Here is a 21,419-nt window from a genome sequence, read left to right as displayed (position 1 = left end):
AGAGGAGTGCGCCGAACACTTTAACAGGCACTTTGCCAGCGTATTCACACAAGAACTTCCAATCTCCGATTCCCTTATGCTCCCCAGGCTAGGCATCCCGTTTGCATACCCGTCCATTATCATCACCGCCCATGGCGTGAAGTGCGCTATAGACCGTCTACCGTTGAAGACTAGCCCAGGGCCCGACGGCGTGAGTGCTAAACTTTTAAGGCTAACAAGTGAGTTTTCAGCTGTTATACTTTCCCTTATATTTCAACAATCAATTGATTCTCGATGTGTACCTGGTGACTGGAGATTCGCCTATGTTCTACCAATAACTAAATCTGGCGATAATACACTTTTCAGCAACTACCGGCCTATTTCGCTAACTTCAATCAGTTTTAAACTGCTCGAGCACATTCTTTACACCCACATTATGGCCCACCTGAACCAAAACAATTTGCTGATAAACAATCAGCACGGTTTCCGGCCGAAGATTTTATGCCAGACTCAACTTTACGAACTAGTAACAGACATTCACACTTCATTGCATCTGATTCATTATGTGGATGGCACCTTTATCGATTTTTCAAAGGCTTTTGACCGTGTACCTCATAAACGAATACTAATGAAAATACGCAATCTGGAGTTAAATAATAATACAATAAGATGGCTTGAAGCATTCCTCACCAATCTTCTTCAGGCGATTAAACTGAACAGTACTATTTCCAGTCCAGCACCAGTCAGGTCTGGTGTCCCTCAAGGTTCGGTAATAGGCCCGCTTTTGTTCTTAATATACATTAATGATATAACTGATAATATTACTTCTACAGTTCGGCTTTTTGCCGATGATTGTATAATCTACAGAGATATAAGCAGCCCTAACGACACAACTACTTTGCAATCTGACTTAGACAAGCTAACGGCATGATGCTGCAACTGGCAGATGCAAATCAATCCAGAAAAGAGTAAACATATAAAGTTTTCTATAGGTTCAAAGTCTTCTCCCAATATCTACACTATAAATAACGGTTTAATAGACTCGGTCTCCTCGATTAAATACCTTGGCGTCTACCTAAATTCTACATTAACATGAACTGACCACATAGAGCAAATTACGTCTAAAGCACAAAAGAAACTTGGCTATCTCAAGCGTCGCTTATATCTCGCCGACAGGGACACCAGACTTGAAGCTTATAATTTCCTTGTACGTCCTTCTCTGGAATATGAATCAATAATTTGGCACCCTTATCAAATCACCCCAACTAACATTCTTGAATCCGTCCAAAATAAAGCTGCTCGATTCATCTTGTCAAGCTATTCACGATATCAAAGCGTTTCATCTCTGAATGAAGCACTCAACATGCCATCCCTATCAGTGCGCAGAAAAATCACCCGTTTATTGTATTTTCATACACTTCATCATAATAGCACTCCGTTCACCCGGTCTCATATTTCTCCAGCCCTTCATTCGCCACATCGCGTTGATCATGCCCATAAAGTTAAACCCATGTTTGTCCGGACGGAAAAGTACAAACATTCACCATTAATCTTATCAATAAAAGAATGGAATGAACTGCCACCCAGAATCGCCACGATAACAGAATCATCTTTATTTCAGTCAGCATTGAAAACCTACCTTGAATCATTACACTCACGGTAAATGTTTTGGACCACTCTGCCGTCTCTTTTCCTACCGCTGTCTTCTTTCTTTTGCATGAATTTTCCCCGTGATTGCATTAAACTCAGTTTCTAGGCTATAATGCTATGTTATCTCTGGGTGTGTTCTTTATGAGTGCTACTTCACCATCTCCATTGCTCTGTTTGTTCTTTTTTGTTGTTTGTTTGTTTGATTGATTATTACTTTAACAATGAATTGTATACTGGCTTATGTCCTCCCTATGTAATGCCCCCAGCGGCGGCTAAATTTAATGTAATAAAGTTCTTGAAACAGTCGATGAAGAACTTTAATTGCCTGCGCCATATGACAAACAAAAGAAAATTACAAGCTCAATCGCCGTGTGCAAACTGCGTTCGCCAAAGACATCAGTAAATCGCTCCACAAATTTAGCTAGAGTATTGTAGACAAATGTGGAAACATGATCTCCCAACCACTATTCATAGCTTGCTCGGAGACTGCATTTACTTTGGATGGGAAAACGTAGGAATAAGGGGTTGATTAAGAATACCTCATAAGTTGCCTAGTTTTTGAAACAGGCTTTACACTGCTATTGATTGTTGCGCACATGCTATTACGTGTCCGCAATAATTTTTTTAAGTGTATCATCTACTTCGCTTGCACTTTATTGTACTTTGTAACCATATTCTTTCTAATTCTCCTTTTATTCATGGTAGTACTATTATGCTTATCAATTTTATTTGGTACTCATAATTAGGGGGTTACATTATTTTACTTGCAATTTGTTGTATTCTCGCATATGTATGGAATTGTAGCAGTAATGTTGCGTTTATATTATTATTGTTCCTTGCAATCCTTGATCCTCTAAGTACACATGATTTGGTTTTGTCAATACAGTTCCTTAAAAAAAATCTGCTATTTGCTGATTACATAGCCGTGGTAACTCAGAGTATTAATTTTAAAGAATGTTTGATGAGATATAGACAGCAAATTCAGAAAGTTAGGCCTAAAAGTAATATGCATAATACTAAGATAATGTTCTGCAGCTGTCACCCGTTAATAATTAAGGGGGTATTATTAACGATGCGCCCTTAACGGTGCGCACACTCCCAGACACCCTTTGAGTGAGTGGGGGTAGCTGTTCCGGTCGCAAAGGAGATGCCCTCGACCTGCGTGGCAAGCTCAGCCGGAATTCAACTACCTTGTGGTGACAGAAGGGGGTGGTCGTTTGGTGCCCAGCGGTCGCCGGTTCAAACCAGAGAAAGGATCGGAGTCAGAAGTAACAAACAAAACACAATTTATGCACAGCAAGAGACGATACAAAGGAATACACAAGATCACTTGAAATACATAGACGAGAGGTTCACAGAATACAAACGCTAAGCATGCAATTACACAGGTATCCAATAACGTAGAGGCTTTACAACAGATGAAACACGAGAGAGTACATGAGTCACGATGTGGCCGCCATACGAGACGAGCGCCGCTCCCTTGAAAGTCCGTGGGCTTGCCAGCAGCGGGTGATCCCCGGGAGTCCAGCCGAAGCACAGGCGAATACGTCGCAAAACACGGACGAACTGACTGACTCATCAAGCGGCGCGGTCTCTTTAAATAGGGCGCGCCGCGTCTGTTTGCTAGCACGCGTCAAAGCTAGCGCGCACACACACATAGCTTCGCTGGTTATTGCTCCCTCTTCTTCTCCCGTCGAGCCGCGCGTCGTCATTGGCCAGGTTCCATAGAAGATTCTCGATTTTTCTGGCGCATTCCATACCGATGAACCACCGTCCTCCCCGGGCAAGGGGAAAGAGGGTGACGGCAACGCCTACAAAGCTACGCGCTCTCCCGCGCGGGGAAGGGGGCTTTTCTCTCCATGCCTTCCACGCGACGCCGTGCGGGCATCGCGCCGTACCGGCTTGATGAAAATGGGCGCCGATTTCGTGACAGCAGCCTTGGCAAGAAACGACAGTTTACAATAGGTAGCGAAGCACTGGAAGTGGTAGGCGAATATGTCTACTTAGGACACGTAGTAACGCGTATATGGATCAAGACAAGAGAATAGTTAGGACAATAAAATTAGGAGGGATCCCAATTGGTAAATACTCACAGATTATGACTAGCAACGTATTGGTATCGCTCAAACAGAAAATATATAAACAACTGCACCTTACCTCTAGCTTACATGGAGCTGAAGCGTCAAGGTTAACAAAGAGGATTCTACTTAAGTTAACGCAATAGCAGACATCTATATGGAACAAAAAATGGTTGGTGTATCGTTTAGAGGTAAGAACCCTACAGAATGGGTTACAGAAATAAGTCGAGGGAATGACATTCTAGTCCAAATAAAAAAAGAAGAAATAAGCATGGGCAGAACATTTAGTGCCAAGAGAGGATGACCGAATGATGATGATGATGATGATGATGATGATGATGATGATGATTATAATGATAATGATAGTGAATTTGCGCAATGTTTCTCATCAATACCTATTGCCGCTGTCCCTTACCAGGTTGTTTGAGGTGCTGCGGCAATTTGGCGCAAGTTCGTAATAACACGTCTGCTTCGAGCTTGCTATGTCACTGGTAAAATGGGTGCTGGAATGGTCAGAGGGCACGGTTGGCAAGGTTGGCAAGGTAATCAGATAAAGTGGTTGTTCGGTACAAAGCACTACATTGTGAACTTTCAAGCACCAAAATTGATTATAAAGCGATTGAGAGCATAACGTAGAATAGGGGTACCTATATAGATAGGCTAATCACGTGGAGGGTTCTTTTTCATCTTTCTGGAACCTAATCGAATTCTCAACTTATTAAACATGTAGCAGTTATGCATAGGACACTGGTCAATCAATAGATGGTCAATCAATAGATGGTCAATCAAGCAGATAGGTGTACGCGCAAATCGACATGAGATTATTTGTAGGCACTTCTTAATACACGCAAATTAGCATTCAAGGCAGCTCTGAAAGCCGCAAATGTTTGCTTTGTATGAGAATTGTCAATACTGTTTATGATTAATGCCATCGCCGGTACTGCGAAAAAGAAAAATCTAGCCCAAACTTTTACACCTATGATTGCCACCTCAACTTTAGTTATCTAATAGATGAAAAAAACAAAAGCTTTCAGCACTGAGATTTGGTTCAACCTACAAAACTAAGTAGCTGCTATAGAGGCATTTTAGCAGCGAGTGGCAAGTTTTAGAAGTAAATTGAAAACATATCGGGGCCGTTATTCTGCAATGACGATTCAAACTAGATGAAGTGGCGCTATATCTGCGTTCAAAATCGCTAGTAAGGTTTCAAGGGGCTATAAAGTATCTTATTTCGATTACTCAGCATGATTCCCATTGTTGTTTGTTGTCGCAAATATTTTACGCTACTAAAGGCTCCATGTGCGGTAACAGAAAGGAAATGTTGTCATGTTTGGTGCAAGTGCGTGCTACAAAATAGAAAATACAGACTAATATCACTATTTCTATAGAGCATCTGGAAGCACGCAATATTGCTTCTAAGAAGTGGAAGGGATGCCTCATAATTTTTTTTCAAAACCGAGGACCTATTTGTTCATATTCATAAGAATGGAGGTCATAAGAATATCTGCCATCTTAATTTGTCGCTATCAATATGATTTCTTCTAAACCTCTGTAGGCACAAGGCAACTGGAACTCGATGATGTCCACAAAGAGCTGCTCACAAAACATTTATAAAAGGTCTAAATTAAAGCGTAGAATCATATTTTTGTTTATGATAATAAATCTGGGCTTATGGCACTTTTTCGTCTGAGGCCTGTTTTGCGTTCTTGTTTTAAGCATGCAAAATAGGCCTTTTGAAAGTTTTATAAAGTCAGATTTCATTATTAATTGCGGCTAAAAATATCATTTTAGTAAAAACGGAAGGCAATAATGATCTAAACATAAAGCTATAGTTGACGGACACAAGCGAGTTAGAATTAGCGCCGAAAAAAAATACAAACATTCTGTCTTATCTTTTGCAAGAGAACGCAGGCGAAAATCAGCAAGAGCCTGACTTGCGACCATTTCTACTCCTTCATTATTAACGCTGAGTGCAGTTGTTTTGATAAGCGAATATTCAAGTAACGGCTCACTATACTAAAACACGTGTTCTCCTCGCTTCCCAACTGAGTTCTTTGAGACGCGTTCAACTGTACTCTCATTCAAATCTTCATCAGAAGACAGATGAAAACTTTACAGTGTACAGTTTCGTCGTCTTCTCGTAATATTTGGTACTACTTGTACGCTTGTACTGCTTCTATAGGAAGATGTAACAACACGGCCATTCCATCTTATTCCGACTGCACTCAAAACGAGATAGGGAGAATCATGAACTTGGAAGAATGGAAGTTGTCGACTATGTTGAGGCTCTAAATTTTATCGCGGATGGAGAGAATACGAGCTCTAGGGAAAAGGTGGCTCCATTGCATGCGAAAGAGAAAGAAAATTTCAGGAAAGAGAGCCGAGTAACAAGCGCCCAGAACCTCTAGAGACTCCTAAGGAAATGCACGGAGCGTTGTGACCCAAGGGGCCAGAGAAACGCCGGCTGAGAAGCTCTTTGCCAGCCGGACGAAAGTAGAGGGAGCGCGGCGCAGAGAGGGTAATGTTTCTACTACCAGGGCAACTTCCTTGCAAGGGTTACTAGGCAGCTGTCGGACAAGGAAGGAGCTGATCGATTAGTACCAGCCTCCTAGAGGATGCGTCTGCTAGGCATACGCCGAGACGGTGCGCTGTTGTGCTTGTCGAGAGGGGAAAAACAAAGTGCACAGATAGGGGATGCCATGGAGACAGAGGATGACAGATCCGAGTGTATGTACATATCAGGGTAGAAAAACAAAACAATGCGATATCGTGGACGCCATAGCCGATTAATTTAGAAGATCACCTCTGAAATTTTTAGCTAAGGCAGAGGAAATCATTACTTGCTAGGCAAGGGATTGCAAATCAGCCGTACTTGACGGCTAATAGTTGGGTTAGAGCCCATTGTTTCCACCCCAAAATCAGGCAGCTGAATGTTTGCACTCATTTTGAAAGGTTCTATGAACTGTAGTGATAGACTTGACGAAAGAAATCTGGATGATGCTCGACAACCAGGACTCCATTTATTTATTTTCTTTTTTGTATTACTCTCTGCATCTCCTTTTTTTTTCTGTGCAGCCACTGAAACTCTACATCATTTGGGCTCAGACAGATAGCGCATAGCCTGTTGTTGCTTTCGAGGCAGACATATTCATTTCTTTTGTGTATTTCTTTCGATATATAGGCAATACTTACAGGAATCGAGGAGAAAGGGAGTGGGGCGACGAGATTACGAGCGCCAACCTTAAGCACTGCGGTTTTTGCAGCAACCAGTATTGAGAACGTGTAATAAAAACGAGCCTGAGCGTAGTAAATTTGATATAGCGTCAAACCTAACTAGACTTTGTTAGCGTGCCAATAAAATGATCTACTCATCCAAGTACAAGAGCACATTGACTAAGTTAGCTCTACGTTACCTTACCGGGATAAAATTTATTAAGAACGGGCTGGAAACGCAGAATCGCTTGTGTATGTTGTGGCTAAGAATGAAAGTGATTATTTATTATCTTTGAGAAATGGAAATACCGTTCGCAACTGAGGCGACTGTCCCACCTTTCGGGTCAAACCCACGAAGAGCGGGATAGTCACAAGGTTGGACAAATAAAAGTTCTCTCTCTCTCTCTCTTTTCTCGGAACGCTGCCACCTGAAAGCTTTTTTTTTTCCGATTTTTGGATTATAGATGGTTAAAGAAACCAACTTTACGGAAGCGGCAACTTATAGGAAAGACGTCAGTCGGCTACTTAACACCATCGGCAAATTCTCTATTGACAGTTTGTTCTAATGTTTAAGTAGCGAGTTAATTTCTATGCACTAATAATGAAGCTTACAGAACGACAAAATTCAGCAGATTTGTCCACGCGACACTGAAAAAGCTTCATTCGGCTAGGACACACCACCATTTTAGAAACATGATTATATTTAGGTTTGACACCCTCTACTTGAGGTGCAGACGGAGTTCATTTAAAATCCCAAATGATCTTAACAAATGTATGCGCGGAAAACACCCGTTACTAGGACTGTAAAATAATGCAGTCAGTGTTTACTTCGGAAGCATCATCATCAGTAAAGCTGAAATATGGGTTACTTTGTACATGTTCTTGAAAAAAACATGTAGCAATGACATGAAAGTAGGTTTTTATAAACGCATCACCATCATCAGACAGTTTTACCGCAGACCCTACACTTCCGCACCCCCGATCACCAACCGAGAAAAAAGAAGGAAAAGGCGGGTTGGTAATAAAGCCTTGTAATATGGACCTAACACCTAAACGTGCACTAATACAGATATACTAACATAACGACCTCCTGGTTTCTCACTTTCTATTCTTAATATAACAGCCCGCCAATACCCCACAGATGCATTTGAGGTATAAATAAATAAATAAATAAATAAATAAATAAATAAATAAATAAATAAATAAATAAATAAATAAATAAATAAATAAATAAATAAATAAATAAATAACATCTGCTCAATTTTTATTCATATCTCTGCGTTCTTGACTGTCACACGATCAAGGTAAATTTTCCTTAATTTAAGTGTTACAAGTGCTTTAATCATTTCCAGCTATCAGTGGCGACAGGCCTGATAAAAGCAAAATCAAAGGCCCCAGCTGATGAAGGCAATCCTTCAATAGACCTACAGGCAGATTCTGTTGCATTGCAACGAAGCTCAATTGCGAAATCAAGCACTATTTTCAAATATTGCGTCTTTTTCTCCGCAAGCGAGGATATACTTCTCAAAGATGTAAGATGAGTGATTTAAAGTTCGCATATCTCTACAGACGTTGCCAGATGTACTTGTGCGTTGATGCCAAAAGACATTTTTTCTGTGCCTAACATCGTTTCCTGCCTCTTGCACTCAGGCCTACGTGTAGTAGGCAAAAAACCACCACTGCTGGATAACAAAGCATTACTCTGAACTCTGCCACCGGAGCTCGGGTTCATGTTGTACAATGTATAGAATATTGCATATCTTATGGAATAAACATTTTCAATGGAGCAAACTTTTTTCTTAGCTGTTTCTGAATGCATAAAGACCGAAACCCTCAAAATTGGCAATTCGCAAGCATAATGTTTCAAAATGCAGCAAAGGGTTGGTTTTTGAATGCAGGTGTAATATACCGGCCGACAGATTTATTTACTCAGTTCACGCGGCATGCCTTTGTTTATTCTTTACGCGTTTTCAATGTGCACAATAGATACGTTACATATGCATTTCACTACGCAGTAAAAGAAAATGATCGCGGAAAGCAAAAGTGCCTTTACTAAATTGCCATTTCGCTGCGAAAACCCATGGTCCCTTTTATAACGCCGCTAAATCACAGTAAACGTTCCTAATAAAGCCTTTTTTCAGGACAGAGAAAAAGTAAGTATTGAAACAAATTCAAAAAGACACCCTGGAACACAACAAAAACAAGCTTCCTGAAACACATAGAAGAACGAAGGCAAAGTGCAGGAATTACAAATAGTGCAGACTCGTACGCCTAAGGGAAGACGCCTCGCATATCTCGAAGTGGCCGGTGAATCCAGTTAGGCAAGAGTTAAACACTTCTCTCAATGACCTCGGGGTTGAGGTTTTCTGCTCAACCTAACTCAGAGTAGAGTCAGTACTCTATCTCTTCCTCTTCACTGCAATCACTTAGTTCGGTCAGGCAGCGAAAACGGCTTAAGGCAGCGGCAGGATTACTGTTGTGCTGCCTGAGGACGCATACCTCGTTGTACTTTGAACGTGACGAGAGGAGGTTACGCTTGCGTTCACAGATTGAATTGAGCTACTTTAAGGGGAAACTAACCGATGAATGGGGCTGCCGAAGATTGCTTATGAGAGCTCGAGCCTGAACGTGGTGGTTCAAAAGGAAAGAAGCGATATAACTGAGCTTGGCTGCGCAGTCGCGCAAAAGAAGGCGGTTTTACCCTTTTATATTAGTCCTTAAGTTAAACATTTGAAAACATATATTTCGAATTTTGCAGAACTTTTTTTTTGCAAAAAAGATCCTTTTACATGCTTCTTGTAGTGCGCGGTTGTGCAGTGTATAGGAGTTTGGTACTGCACTGATAAAATTTACAGTGAAGTCCAATATGAACACCTATGCCACACAGTTGATGCGCCGCGGTGAACTACAAGGACAAGAACCGGACAAAACATGCCTTATAAAATGTTGAGGACTGAGAAGATAAAGCTTATGGAGCGCCATAAAGAAAAATGCAGGTCCTTATGACAATAGCATGAGGAGGCTTGCGTGTAAGCATGCACACTATAGATCACAGGAACTATAGTTCAGCGCCAAACACATGATGCCTTCATAGCACTGCTAATCTTTTCCAGTGAATAATTTACATAGTCGGCATGCTTTTCCTTTAGTCTGGTGGCAGACTATTAATGTTCTTTTGACGAAGTGCGTAAGTGCTTTCTAAGTAGCCTGCACGGGACATTTCACAAGTAGAAGCAACGTCTACCCAAATAAAGCAAAAATAAGTGGGAAATAGAAATATGGGAGAGGCCTTCGCCAAACAGTTGATGTCGTCCGGCTGCTGTTGCTGCTGTTGATGGCGGTGAGAGGGACAGGTTGTCTATTTGTTTTGTATAATAACGACTTAGCACACCACGTGGATGTAAGATTACGTATGTTCGCAGATGACTGCGTGCTCTATAAGAGAATAAATAAATCAGAACATCAAGTGCGACTAAATGGTGCTTTCAACAACATCGTGCAGTGGTGAAGTAGCTGGGAAATGGTTATCAACCTAGAAAAGACAGTTGCGATGTCGATGACAGAAAAGAAATCAAAGCTTAACTTCCCTTATGGTAGGTAGGTATTATGCCTACTTTGTTATTAGGTATTATGCCTACCTGCGCCTTGTTCGTGCCTTTGTGTTTCTTACGTCCCTTCTTTCTCGCGCAGTTTTACTCTTTCAATGGTATCGGCATTATCGTTACGGAAACCGCATTAAAAAAATAGGCATGTTCATCTCTCAAGACCTTGCACCTAAGGCACACATAGAAATTATACCAAAAAAAAAAAACAATGAACAGGCTTCTCTTTAATTCTTAAGCGTGTCTTGCGTTTTTCTACTTCCCAAATCAAGCTGCTGGCATACAAGGCTCTTGTGCGACCAATCTTAGAATACTTGAACATTGTTTGATTCTCGTGCGCATAAAATGACACAGTCAGTGCAACGAAAAGCGGTTCGTTTTAGCTACAGTAGATACCAGCACACAGACTCCCCAAGAACTGCTTATCCGAGCAGATCTAGCTACGCTAGCAAGTCGCTCAACCTTGCACAGACTCAAGTTTTTATATTTACTAATTTATCAAACCTTCAACATAATTCATACTGCATGTGTAAATTTCAGCCACACCAGGGGACCATGGCATCAGCACAAATCTATACTTGAAAAGTAAGTTGTGCTTACCACTTGCCCTTCCCTTTTTTTTTCACTTTTCCCTTTTCACAAACACTTTCCTTTTTTCTCACGTCCAATAGGCGAGTGGAACTATCTTGATATGCTGATTTCTTCACAGGCTCCAATAGTAAAACAGCTGCGATAGTGCTATGAACTAGGAAAATTTATTTTGCTGTAGGTTTTATTTTCGTTTGTCTTTGTAATTGTGCCTTTTAGTTTGTCTGTATATAGTATGCGGCAAAATCTTTCTTTTCATTTGCTTCAATTGTATGTCTGATTGCGTTAAAATTCTGTATATATCAACCCACTCCTGTAAAGGCTCCAGCTCGGACTGACAGTATATTCAAATAAAAATAAATAAAGATAAAAATGTAAATTCGCACTAAGTTTAGCTGTGGCGTTAGACTAGAAAAGGTACTCTACTGAACTCACTAAACCGTCGTTAAAAGTTTACCTACACGAAAAGGCGCTTCTCTCTTTGGGTGTTTGAGATAACCAGAACAATATCTACCTTTAACAAAAGCTTATCCAATAAAAAGTTTGACATGCACTACAGCTCTTCATCATCTTTAGTGTACAAAACATCTGAATTTATAGCCCGAAGAGCTTAAAAAACAAATTGTAATTGCTAGTACAATATACTGTTACATTTATAAATAGCAGAATTGATGGCTATTTATAAAAATGGAAATTGATTTCTTGAAAAACCTATTCTAGTTTGTGAAAATTGAATTAGTTGGGCAGTTTCATAGGAAATAGCCTCCTTCAGAAAGAGAGCAAGCGGTAGGCATCTAGTCCTTAAGGATAAGCTTGTCGCGGTCATAAATTGAGATCCAGGTGGATAGGAAAAAGCTTTAAAACTAGCCGCTTTGATTCGAAGAACTCAAAACTGAAAAAGTGCTTGAGACATTTCTGATATATTGTGTTGGCGAACGCAGGATACGATACAAGCATTTTTTTTTCAGGAACAAAGCATAACAAGAAGCGATTCTTCAAAGCCGATAATCAGAGAAAATACAAAAAGCAATGACCTCACAAAATTGGTTCGAAGTTAGCATTAGCCTGAAATAAGGAAAGGAATTCCCCTTGTATTCCTAAGTTTCCTGCACAAAAGCTACGTCCTATTGTAATGATAAATAAAATACAGCGATAAGTTTCAAAACACGATGCCTCTTCTATTCTCTGAGAGGATCCGTTTCCTAAAGGTAATATTCCCGAAGCAGCCCGACCCATGATTTCGATAACATATTTAGTATCAGACTCCTTCTGACAAGGTGCTGTGTCAACCCCCTCTTGCCTAATTTCGAAGCGAAATATAAAGGTGCTTTAATTTTTCTCGGCATTTGTATTCATAACGATGGCATCGGAAAAAGAAGCCGTCCAAACAATATAAAACTATTGTGTGCTTTACTTTCTCAGCTGAGAGATTCTATGACGGACATGTAAACTTCGAACTGCGAAGAAAACAGAACCGTGCTCTGTGGAAAGGTGACCACTACGCGCTGTTTCTAAGTCTTTAATCGATCGAAAATAAAAGTTGCATTTGAAATTTAACTCTAAAATTCTAATACTTCTTCACAATACAGTTTATACAATCGAATCTCCTAAAATATGGCTGGACGTAGCCCCACAAGCTGTAAAATAATTTTCTTTTCTGTTTTTGCTCAAAAATATTTTTGAGATTTTTGCGGGTGGCTGTATGTACCAGCTTTATTATAAGATACGAATGCTATGACTCGCACACTCTTTCCTATTAGTACGGGAGCGATACAAATGTAGGAATAGGAAGATCAAAATGTAAACATGCGCGAAAAAACGGGACAATAGGCGAAGGAACGCAAATAAGACAACACGGGCTGTCTTATTTGTGTTCCTTCGCCTATTGTCCCGTTTTTTCGCGCAGTTTACATTTTGATCTGGAATGAACCAACTCGCCCGCAAAAATATTCTAATGTAGGAATATGTATTCGGTCTTTGTCTTAAGACGCCTGTGCCAAGGTTAGGCGCGATAGATACATGCTAGATTTTAAACCAGCAGTTTAACATAAGGTGAAGGGGCGGAACCTAATAGGTGTGATTGATTTCGGAGCTTTATCTGCATTGCTTAACATTTCACAGATTATTTTGGGACAACCATTGATACAAGATAAAACGAGAAAACGATGGCATATTGCCACTGCTGCCTGAGATTAGGATAGCTTCATCACGCAATGGTTTAAGTTGAAAAAAACTGCATGAATCTTTGCATAAAAATTATGTACAGGCATCGTTTCTATGCCTATCATGGGAAAAAGTAAGAAAAAACAAAGAAACAAACCTCTTTACAAGAGAAATAGCGGTGCAGATGACACCTCTATTGCTTATGTTCCGGCAAACATCTGTGCCATATGTGTTCGCGTTATGATCTGTAAGTACGTATATGAATGTCTGATCGGGTTCTTCCATGATCTACACGGGCGGCGGTCACTATAGTCACCCCTGGGTCCAGAATCTCAACGTTCGATATAGAGCGACTTGGATGCCAGAACGAGCGCGAGACGTCCAGGGGTGGTCAAAATTTCCAAGGCCACAGGGTCTGCCTTTGAGTAGTATGGTCAGGCAGCTACGGCACCCCCAAATCTCAAAATACATGTGGAGGGTAGAAAAGGCCTTATTCTAACTCAGAGATCATTTATAGCTTTAAGTGGATCTCACGTGTCAGAATATACTGCCCAGAAGCAAACCCTGTGGCCTGGAAACTTCTGACCCCCCCCCCCCCCCCCCACTCCCCCCCGTACGTGAACATAGATGCGCCAAGGCAAAGGATGCGCAGCAACAACCCTATTATTACTCTGCTACAGAGATGAAGAGTGTTGTCCCAGTGCCGAGGAAGTCGTGTAAAGCAGCGTCAGATATATCAAAGGTTACAATTTTCCTCCCCAGAATACTTTTCGCTTGAATCTCAGGCCCATGTACAGATTGATAACACCACACTTCGCAACGTAACCATTCACAGATATATAAGTAATGCATAATGAATGGCACCGCACGATACTAGAGATATGAAATCATACTGAAGCTAGCAGTATCATTTAAACATTATCCTGCAGGATCCTGTATCTTCTGGTTGAAACTTCGGGTGTAAGCAGTTATCAATGTGTCGTATATAGGAGAAGCACAACCTTTACGACGCCCAAATAAACTGTGTCACAAATTTAACTTTAGGGCCACAGAACGTTAGCTGCACATCATATATGTAAGAACAGCGCCCTCCGGAGAATATTCTAGAAAAACAGACGTGCATTAGGCCCTAAACACCAGAAGCCTATGCAAAGTGACTGCAGAAATTTTTACAGAAAGGTTCCCATGCAATGCTTTGTAAGAATGGAGCCAATACCTGGTGAGTAGGAATTCAGATGCCTGATATGCAAAACAAAAAGACAAATGCTCAAAGCGTATCTTGTTCGAAGCGTCCGACGAAGAAAAAAAAGCTAGTTTCAGTCCACGCGGAATGGGCGACGGAAGAGATCGAAGCATTCAGGATTGAAAAACAAGTGCGCTTTTTCGTCAGCAGAACTACGGGATGCAACTACGAACGTTAAAGGCGCCGACACAGTGTGCGAAGCACAATTTTTTCTCTTGTCGAACGCTCAGGCTGAATGGAGTTGGACGCATATGCCGATGTGTTCTCTGCGCGTTCTCAGATTTACAGAATTTTCAGTTCGCACGGGATGGGTGACGGAAGAGATCGAAGCATTCAGTATTGAAAAACAGGTGCGCTTTTCCGTCGGCAGAACTACTGGATGTAGCTACTGATGGTAAAGGCGCCGACAGAGTGCGCGAAGCACAATTCCTCTTATTGTCCAACGCACAGGCTGGATGAAGTTGGAAACGCCTACCGATCTGTTCCCTGCCGCGTTCCTAGAAATAGAGAACGACCAACACATCCAGGAGGATTTGAAATAGATTGCAAATCTTGCAGAATAAATTGGAAAATTGCACCAGAAGATGTTAGGCTTTCGGGAATGGCACAAAGGAAGTTTAAACCGGCGGGCGTGGATGCGTTCGAACATATAAAGGAGATGTTGCGGAAGGAGGAAAAATAATTCCCTTTGTTAACACTTCACCAAAGAAATCGGTGCTAAAGCTCTTGTAAAATGGATAAACCTTATTCGCAGAAGCATTCACAGCGCTTAAAAGGGGTTGCGAATAACATCAGAAATTACACAATTTAAACACAGAATTCTTTTATTTATGTGGGGAGAAATTTAAACAATTTTTTACCTTTTGAATAAGCTTGCTGCAGCACGCTCTGCCACAATCGGCATCATTCATATGTGCGCTATATATATATGAAGGAAAGACGCCAACAGAAGGCGAGGCCAAGGAAAGCATTGGGGATTGTAAATTATGTCTTGTTTTTCAATTTTTACTTCGGTAATCTCATAAATGTATTCTGTTTAGGGGATGGAAAATTAAACACAAAGTAGAAGGAAAAACAACGTTCCGATGGTGGGAACCGAACCCACGACCACCGATTATCGCGTCCAGTGCTCTTCCAACTGAGCTACATCGGCTGCTGTCCACCCTACTACTTTCTTGGGTATTAAAACACGCTCAAGGTTCGAATGCAGACAACATTAAGAAAGTAGCAGGGTGAACACCGGCTGATGTAGCTCAATTGGAAGAGAACTGGACACTATATTCGGTGGTCGTGGGTTCGGTTCCCACCATCGGTACGTTGTTTTTCCTTCTACTTTGTGTTTAATTATCTGTCCCCTAATACATTACTAATTTATGTGATTACCGAAGTAAAATAAAAAAGAAGACATAAAGTACAATCCCCAATGCTTTCCTTGGCCTCGCTTCTTTCCTTCATGTATTATAACGAGCACCGTCATTTCCCCGTCATACATACATACATACATACATACATACATACATACATACATACATACATACATACATACATACATACATATATATATATATATATATATATATATATATATATATATATATATATATATATATATATATATATATATATATACCGGGTGTCCCAGCTCACTTGAATCAAGGGTTACAAAATAATATATTTCATGTAGGTCAGTGAAATCAATTGCATACAATTGCCAGCTTGTTTTCGCACTACAGAAAATTTTTTGTTTTGCAATTGCTTAATTCGCTAATTATGTTAATTTCTCTAATTTATTACATATCGACTTTAGACCAAAAATGTGAATTGGAAAGTTGTAGAGCACCTTCAGAAACTCCCATTCCATTAATTGCGATAAAGAAAGTCTCACGTGTATATTTTTTTCCGGGCTCAGAAGAAAGCCCGCGAAATACAAATAATACCACGTGACTAGCGTATTTGTGCGCCGCGATTGTGGTGCTCTCAGTCGTGGTTTGAGCGAACGAAATCAGCTGCGGCCGTGACCCGATGGTCCCGTTGCCGCGGCAGGCAGAATTGTTGGCGATGGTTCCAGCGAGCTCGAGCTCACCCGTCGCCACCGCGATTTTGGGCAGGCCTGCGCACCGCAGCAGCCTACATCAGGACAGGCGGATGGCGATAAAGAACCGGCAAATGAAGGTGCAGCGCTAATTTTACTCGAGTCACATGATGTCATCTCGCCCTTTTACCCAAGCCTGTACGCGCAGATTCAGTGGCTGATACCTTATCGTTCATCCGTTTGTCGTGACGTTCGCTGATGGGAGAAAAGGAGGCCTTGTTAGAATCTTGGTGGTGTCGGCTCGCCGCTCTCGCTGCTACTGCACTGTCACGTGTGCCGGCTGTCTGACGCGGGCGAAGAAGCCATTGCAGGCATATCGGCCTGCCGCTTTAACGGGGCCAAGAAGACACGGCCGCAGCTAATTTCGTTCGCTCAAACCACGACTGAGAGCACCACAATCGCGGCGCACAAATGCACTAGTCTCGTGGTATTATTTGTATTTCGCGGGCTTTCTTCTGAGCCCGGAAAAAAAGATACACGTTAGACTTTATCGCAGTTAATGAAATGGGGGTTTCTGAAGGTGCTCTACAACTTTCGAATTTACATGTTTGGTCTAAAATCGATAATAATTAAATTAAATAAATTAACATAATTAGCTAATTAAGTAATTGAAAAACAAAAAGTTGCCTGTAGTGCGCAAGGAGGCTGGCAGTTGAATGCAATTGGTTTCACTGGCCTACCTCAAATATATTATTTTGTAACCCTTGGTTCAACCCATATATATATATATATATATATATATATATATATATATATATATATATATATATATATATATATATATATATATATATATATATGTTGGGCTTGGTTGACAGCACGTTCGAAAATAATAAGTCAGATGTGGTGTAGAAAGACAGAGTAAATGACGTTTCGGCCGCGACCTGCGGAGCTCACGCGCGCGCAAACGTGCGTCGCCATTCATCTTACTGTTCGAAGATTGGAAAGATTGGTGACGCACATACATACATACATACATACATACATACATACATACATACATACATACATACATACATACATACATACATACATACATACATACATACATACATACATACATACATACATACATACATACATACATACATACATACATACATACATACATACATACATACATATAGCGTTCTGCAACTTTATCGTACGCGTTTTGAAAAATTCTTCCTGCTCAACCGGAGGCTCACTTGCACTGAAACACGCGTACAAAGGTAACGCGTTGTTTTCCCTTCCTTTACGAGGTAAGTATGACCTTACGCCTACTAGGTGCCTACTAGGTTTGGCCGAGCATGATGAGAAATCAGAACCGTCTGCGACTAGACTGAGGAGCAAAAGACACAAACACAGTTTTCTGCAAAAGGCAGCTGTGGCGTCATCTGGCGTCGCTGGAGAAAAGGTCTGTGACTAAATTGAGAAGCAAACGGCGCCGACGCATCTTTCTGCGAAAGGGCAGCTGTGGCGTCATCTGGCGTCGCTGGAGGAAAGCACCGCTGTTTAAAAATGCCGAGGGAACATGGCACGTTCATGCAGTGGTATTAGATGCTGCCACTGCTGCCCTGCGGCGGAAAATTGGCCTTCGAGATTTTTGCTCCTTCAGTCTCGTCACAGACGGGTCTGCTTTCTCATCATGTGGGACCAAACAAGCTAAGAACCGCTCTAAGAAAGGGACAACAGCGCGCAAGCTTTTGCGCAGTTTTAGTGCAAATGAGCCTCTGGTTGAGGAGAGAGAATTATTCAAAATGCGACCGATAAATTTGCAGAACACTCTACATGCATATATAAATGCATAAAAAGAGACACTTATTGCTAATATAGATATGTTTCATTAGGAGAAGAGATTATGTACAAGGAAGTATTTCTTGTGTTGTGTTCAGGCGCCCACATGCATCATTAATGATGCCTCATATGGCTTACACATAGCAAAGACAAGGGATAATTGATATCGGATGACCCGTCGTGGTGGTACAGTGGTTAGGGTGCTTGCCCACCGTGCCCAAGGATGCGGGAGCGAATCTGTGCCGCAGCAGCCGGTTTTTGATGGAGGCGAAAAGCAAGGCACCAGTGTGATTTGCGCTGTCAGTGCTCGTTATTGAGATCCAGTCGGTTAAAATTTCCGGATTCCTCCACTACGGCGTCTTTCATAGCTTGAGCCGCTTTGGGACGTTAAACCCCGAAACGAAACAAAATTCGTATTGGATAGCATAAACATATAGGTTGCTGTATCCCGAAACACTCGTAAGGGGCTGCAGTAGAGGACTGCTTTTTCTTTTATTGCACAATGGCTCCCAAATACGACATTGACTTCAACCGTAAAAATACCATACGTTAAATGGGTTCGCACTGTTAATCCACACAATTGTCTCATCGCTATCAAAAACGCAAACGCCTAATTCAGAACTGACGCACTAGAAAGGGGTCGGAGTATCACAATTATTGCGTCTTACACAAAACATAGCTCTGGCAACAATACAAGCTAAATTAAGAAGATGTCTATAACACAATAAAATAGTCGAATATAAGGGCCCATATCGTAAGCATCAATACGCTTATGTCAACTGTGCTACATGCTCTGAAGAGCGGCATCAGTAGGGCATTAAACAGGATCTGTAAAATCCAACACATACCTTCTGCACCTACGTACTAACAGGAGGCAAAGTATGATCGGCAACCTGTGTATATTTCAATGCAAAATAGCAGCAACCGATTGGCAGCCCAGCCAACCGCAAAACGCGAAGTCTATGTTTTCTAAAAGGTGCACTAACGTCTGTACTAGCTGATCTGAAAGACAATAGAAGGTTCTAACGATTTTAAAAGCACGGGAAAGAGATTACAGAGCAAAGATGATACTGAACGTATGCAACCCGCACTCCAATTAGCAACAAGGGCGTTTCCAGTAGAGGCGGAAATTCATTTATTTTTTTCAAATTTTAAGCTGTCTCCAGCCTTATCGATGGCATTAATGATGATGTAACACATTGAAGCTGCTAACTGCTAATAAATGTTCGAATGTGGGAAGAGCGCCGCAGCGTCAAATTTCATGCAAATTTTTCAAGAACATGGAATAAACTTTTCATGCTATATTTCGTGAACAAACGAGACACGAAAAAGGAAAATTTAAAACTGTCGTCACCCAATTCGAAAGGCCACGAAATCTGCCACCACTATGCAATCATTATAAGGTTATATAAAAAAAATGCTCGTAGTCGGCAACATTCTTCAATAAAATAATTGCAGCGTGCTGGTCACATTAACATGAAAGTGAGCAAAATTAGCGCAATTGTGACACAGTACCTATGTGAATTTCGGCACAAAAATAGGACTCCTACACTGAACGAGGATCATAGATCCAATGTCCTAGCTTATATGTGTCACGTTATAGCCTCGTTCTGCACACGATGGTGGCTACGGATATGAAGAAATCCTATGAAAATGTATCTAGCAAGAAGATATTTAAGAAAATGAGAGGTCTTTGCTCTGCCTCAGAGATAGGGAGAGGTGTAGACAATTTTCTGAAAAACGGAAATTTTCTAGCCTGGTCAGGGAAAAACAGATTGGTAATCACAGAGGCTCTAATAAGGATTTGCCCAGAGGACCAGTGTTCGGAGAATAGAAGGTAACGCTAAAGTAAAAAGGACAACTGTGAATAAACAATAACCTTAGGACCGGTGATGGGCTATCATTGAAATCTTACTTGAAAAATGGGTATAGTTTACAGGCGCTAAGGCGTCACACGGCCAGGAGGACTAACATATGATTGCACATCAAGCATCACCCCATTGTTCATTCTTTCAACATGGCACTGATGTCTGAAAATTACAATGGTACTGAATTCCAACAGCAGATCCGGATAAACTTTTGCTGCTCTGTTTGGGGCCATGGTGTTCCAATGGCAGAATTGGAGAGAGAGTTTTCGTTTCCAATGGCAGAATTGGATAAGGTGCCGATACCGGATTGCTCCGCAGAGGAGCGATATTTGTTCCGCCAAAATCGGGAGATTTGGCCGGAAGACCGTATCTGGTTTTTGTTGTTTTCGCTTCTGCTCCCTGTCACTGCCAGCGCATCGTCACTACATGGCACTCCGAGCAGCTGGGGCTGACTTGAACACTGCGTCTTGCCCATGCCTACCACCAATGAGGGAACTTTCACTGCGAAATCCTGGCAGCGAAAATCCTTGCGTGGCGGTGTCCACCGATATCATCGGACAACACGCAAAGCGAGGAAGGAGCGGCCGCACCGGTACGCAGAGCGATCAGGCAATATCGCACTGGAATGGCGGTCGAAAAAAGAAGCGTCTTCAGCATACAACAGACTAACACGGACATCTACAAGCAAAACGGCGTAAAAAGAAAAGCGTGGTGGGCAGCCATGAGCCCACTTAAATTTTAGGATCTAGTAGTAGCAGGAAAAGTACCTCCTAACCGATGGCCACGAATCGTATACTATTTATCGCACTGTTTGCCTAATACCTGTCGTAAATGTGAATGTTCCTTATTCACATTAGTCTTTACTAAGAATATCATGTGAGCTACACAGATGACTCTAAACGTTGCTCGTGTACACTCCTGCTGCAGCGACGTGAAAAAACCCCGCACTCTCCGGGACCACGTAAACATTCAAAGCATATTTTATCGCATTCGGATATCGTAAGTGGTTCCGCATCACAATTACGAGAGAAGAGCTGGACCGGTTTCATAGAACAGAGTTCTTGCACTGGTTTAATACGCGATATATTGAGGACAACCCTAATATCCACATCTCTTCCGATTTCGATTTCGCTGGCAACCTTCATGGCCACATGTAGGATTATTGTT

This window comes from Amblyomma maculatum, chromosome 10, assembly GCF_055883805.1.
Source record: "Amblyomma maculatum isolate TAMU_Amacu chromosome 10, ASM5588380v1, whole genome shotgun sequence".
In the NCBI taxonomy this organism is placed as follows: Eukaryota; Metazoa; Arthropoda; class Arachnida; order Ixodida; family Ixodidae; genus Amblyomma; species Amblyomma maculatum.
This window is presented reverse-complemented; position numbering follows the sequence as displayed.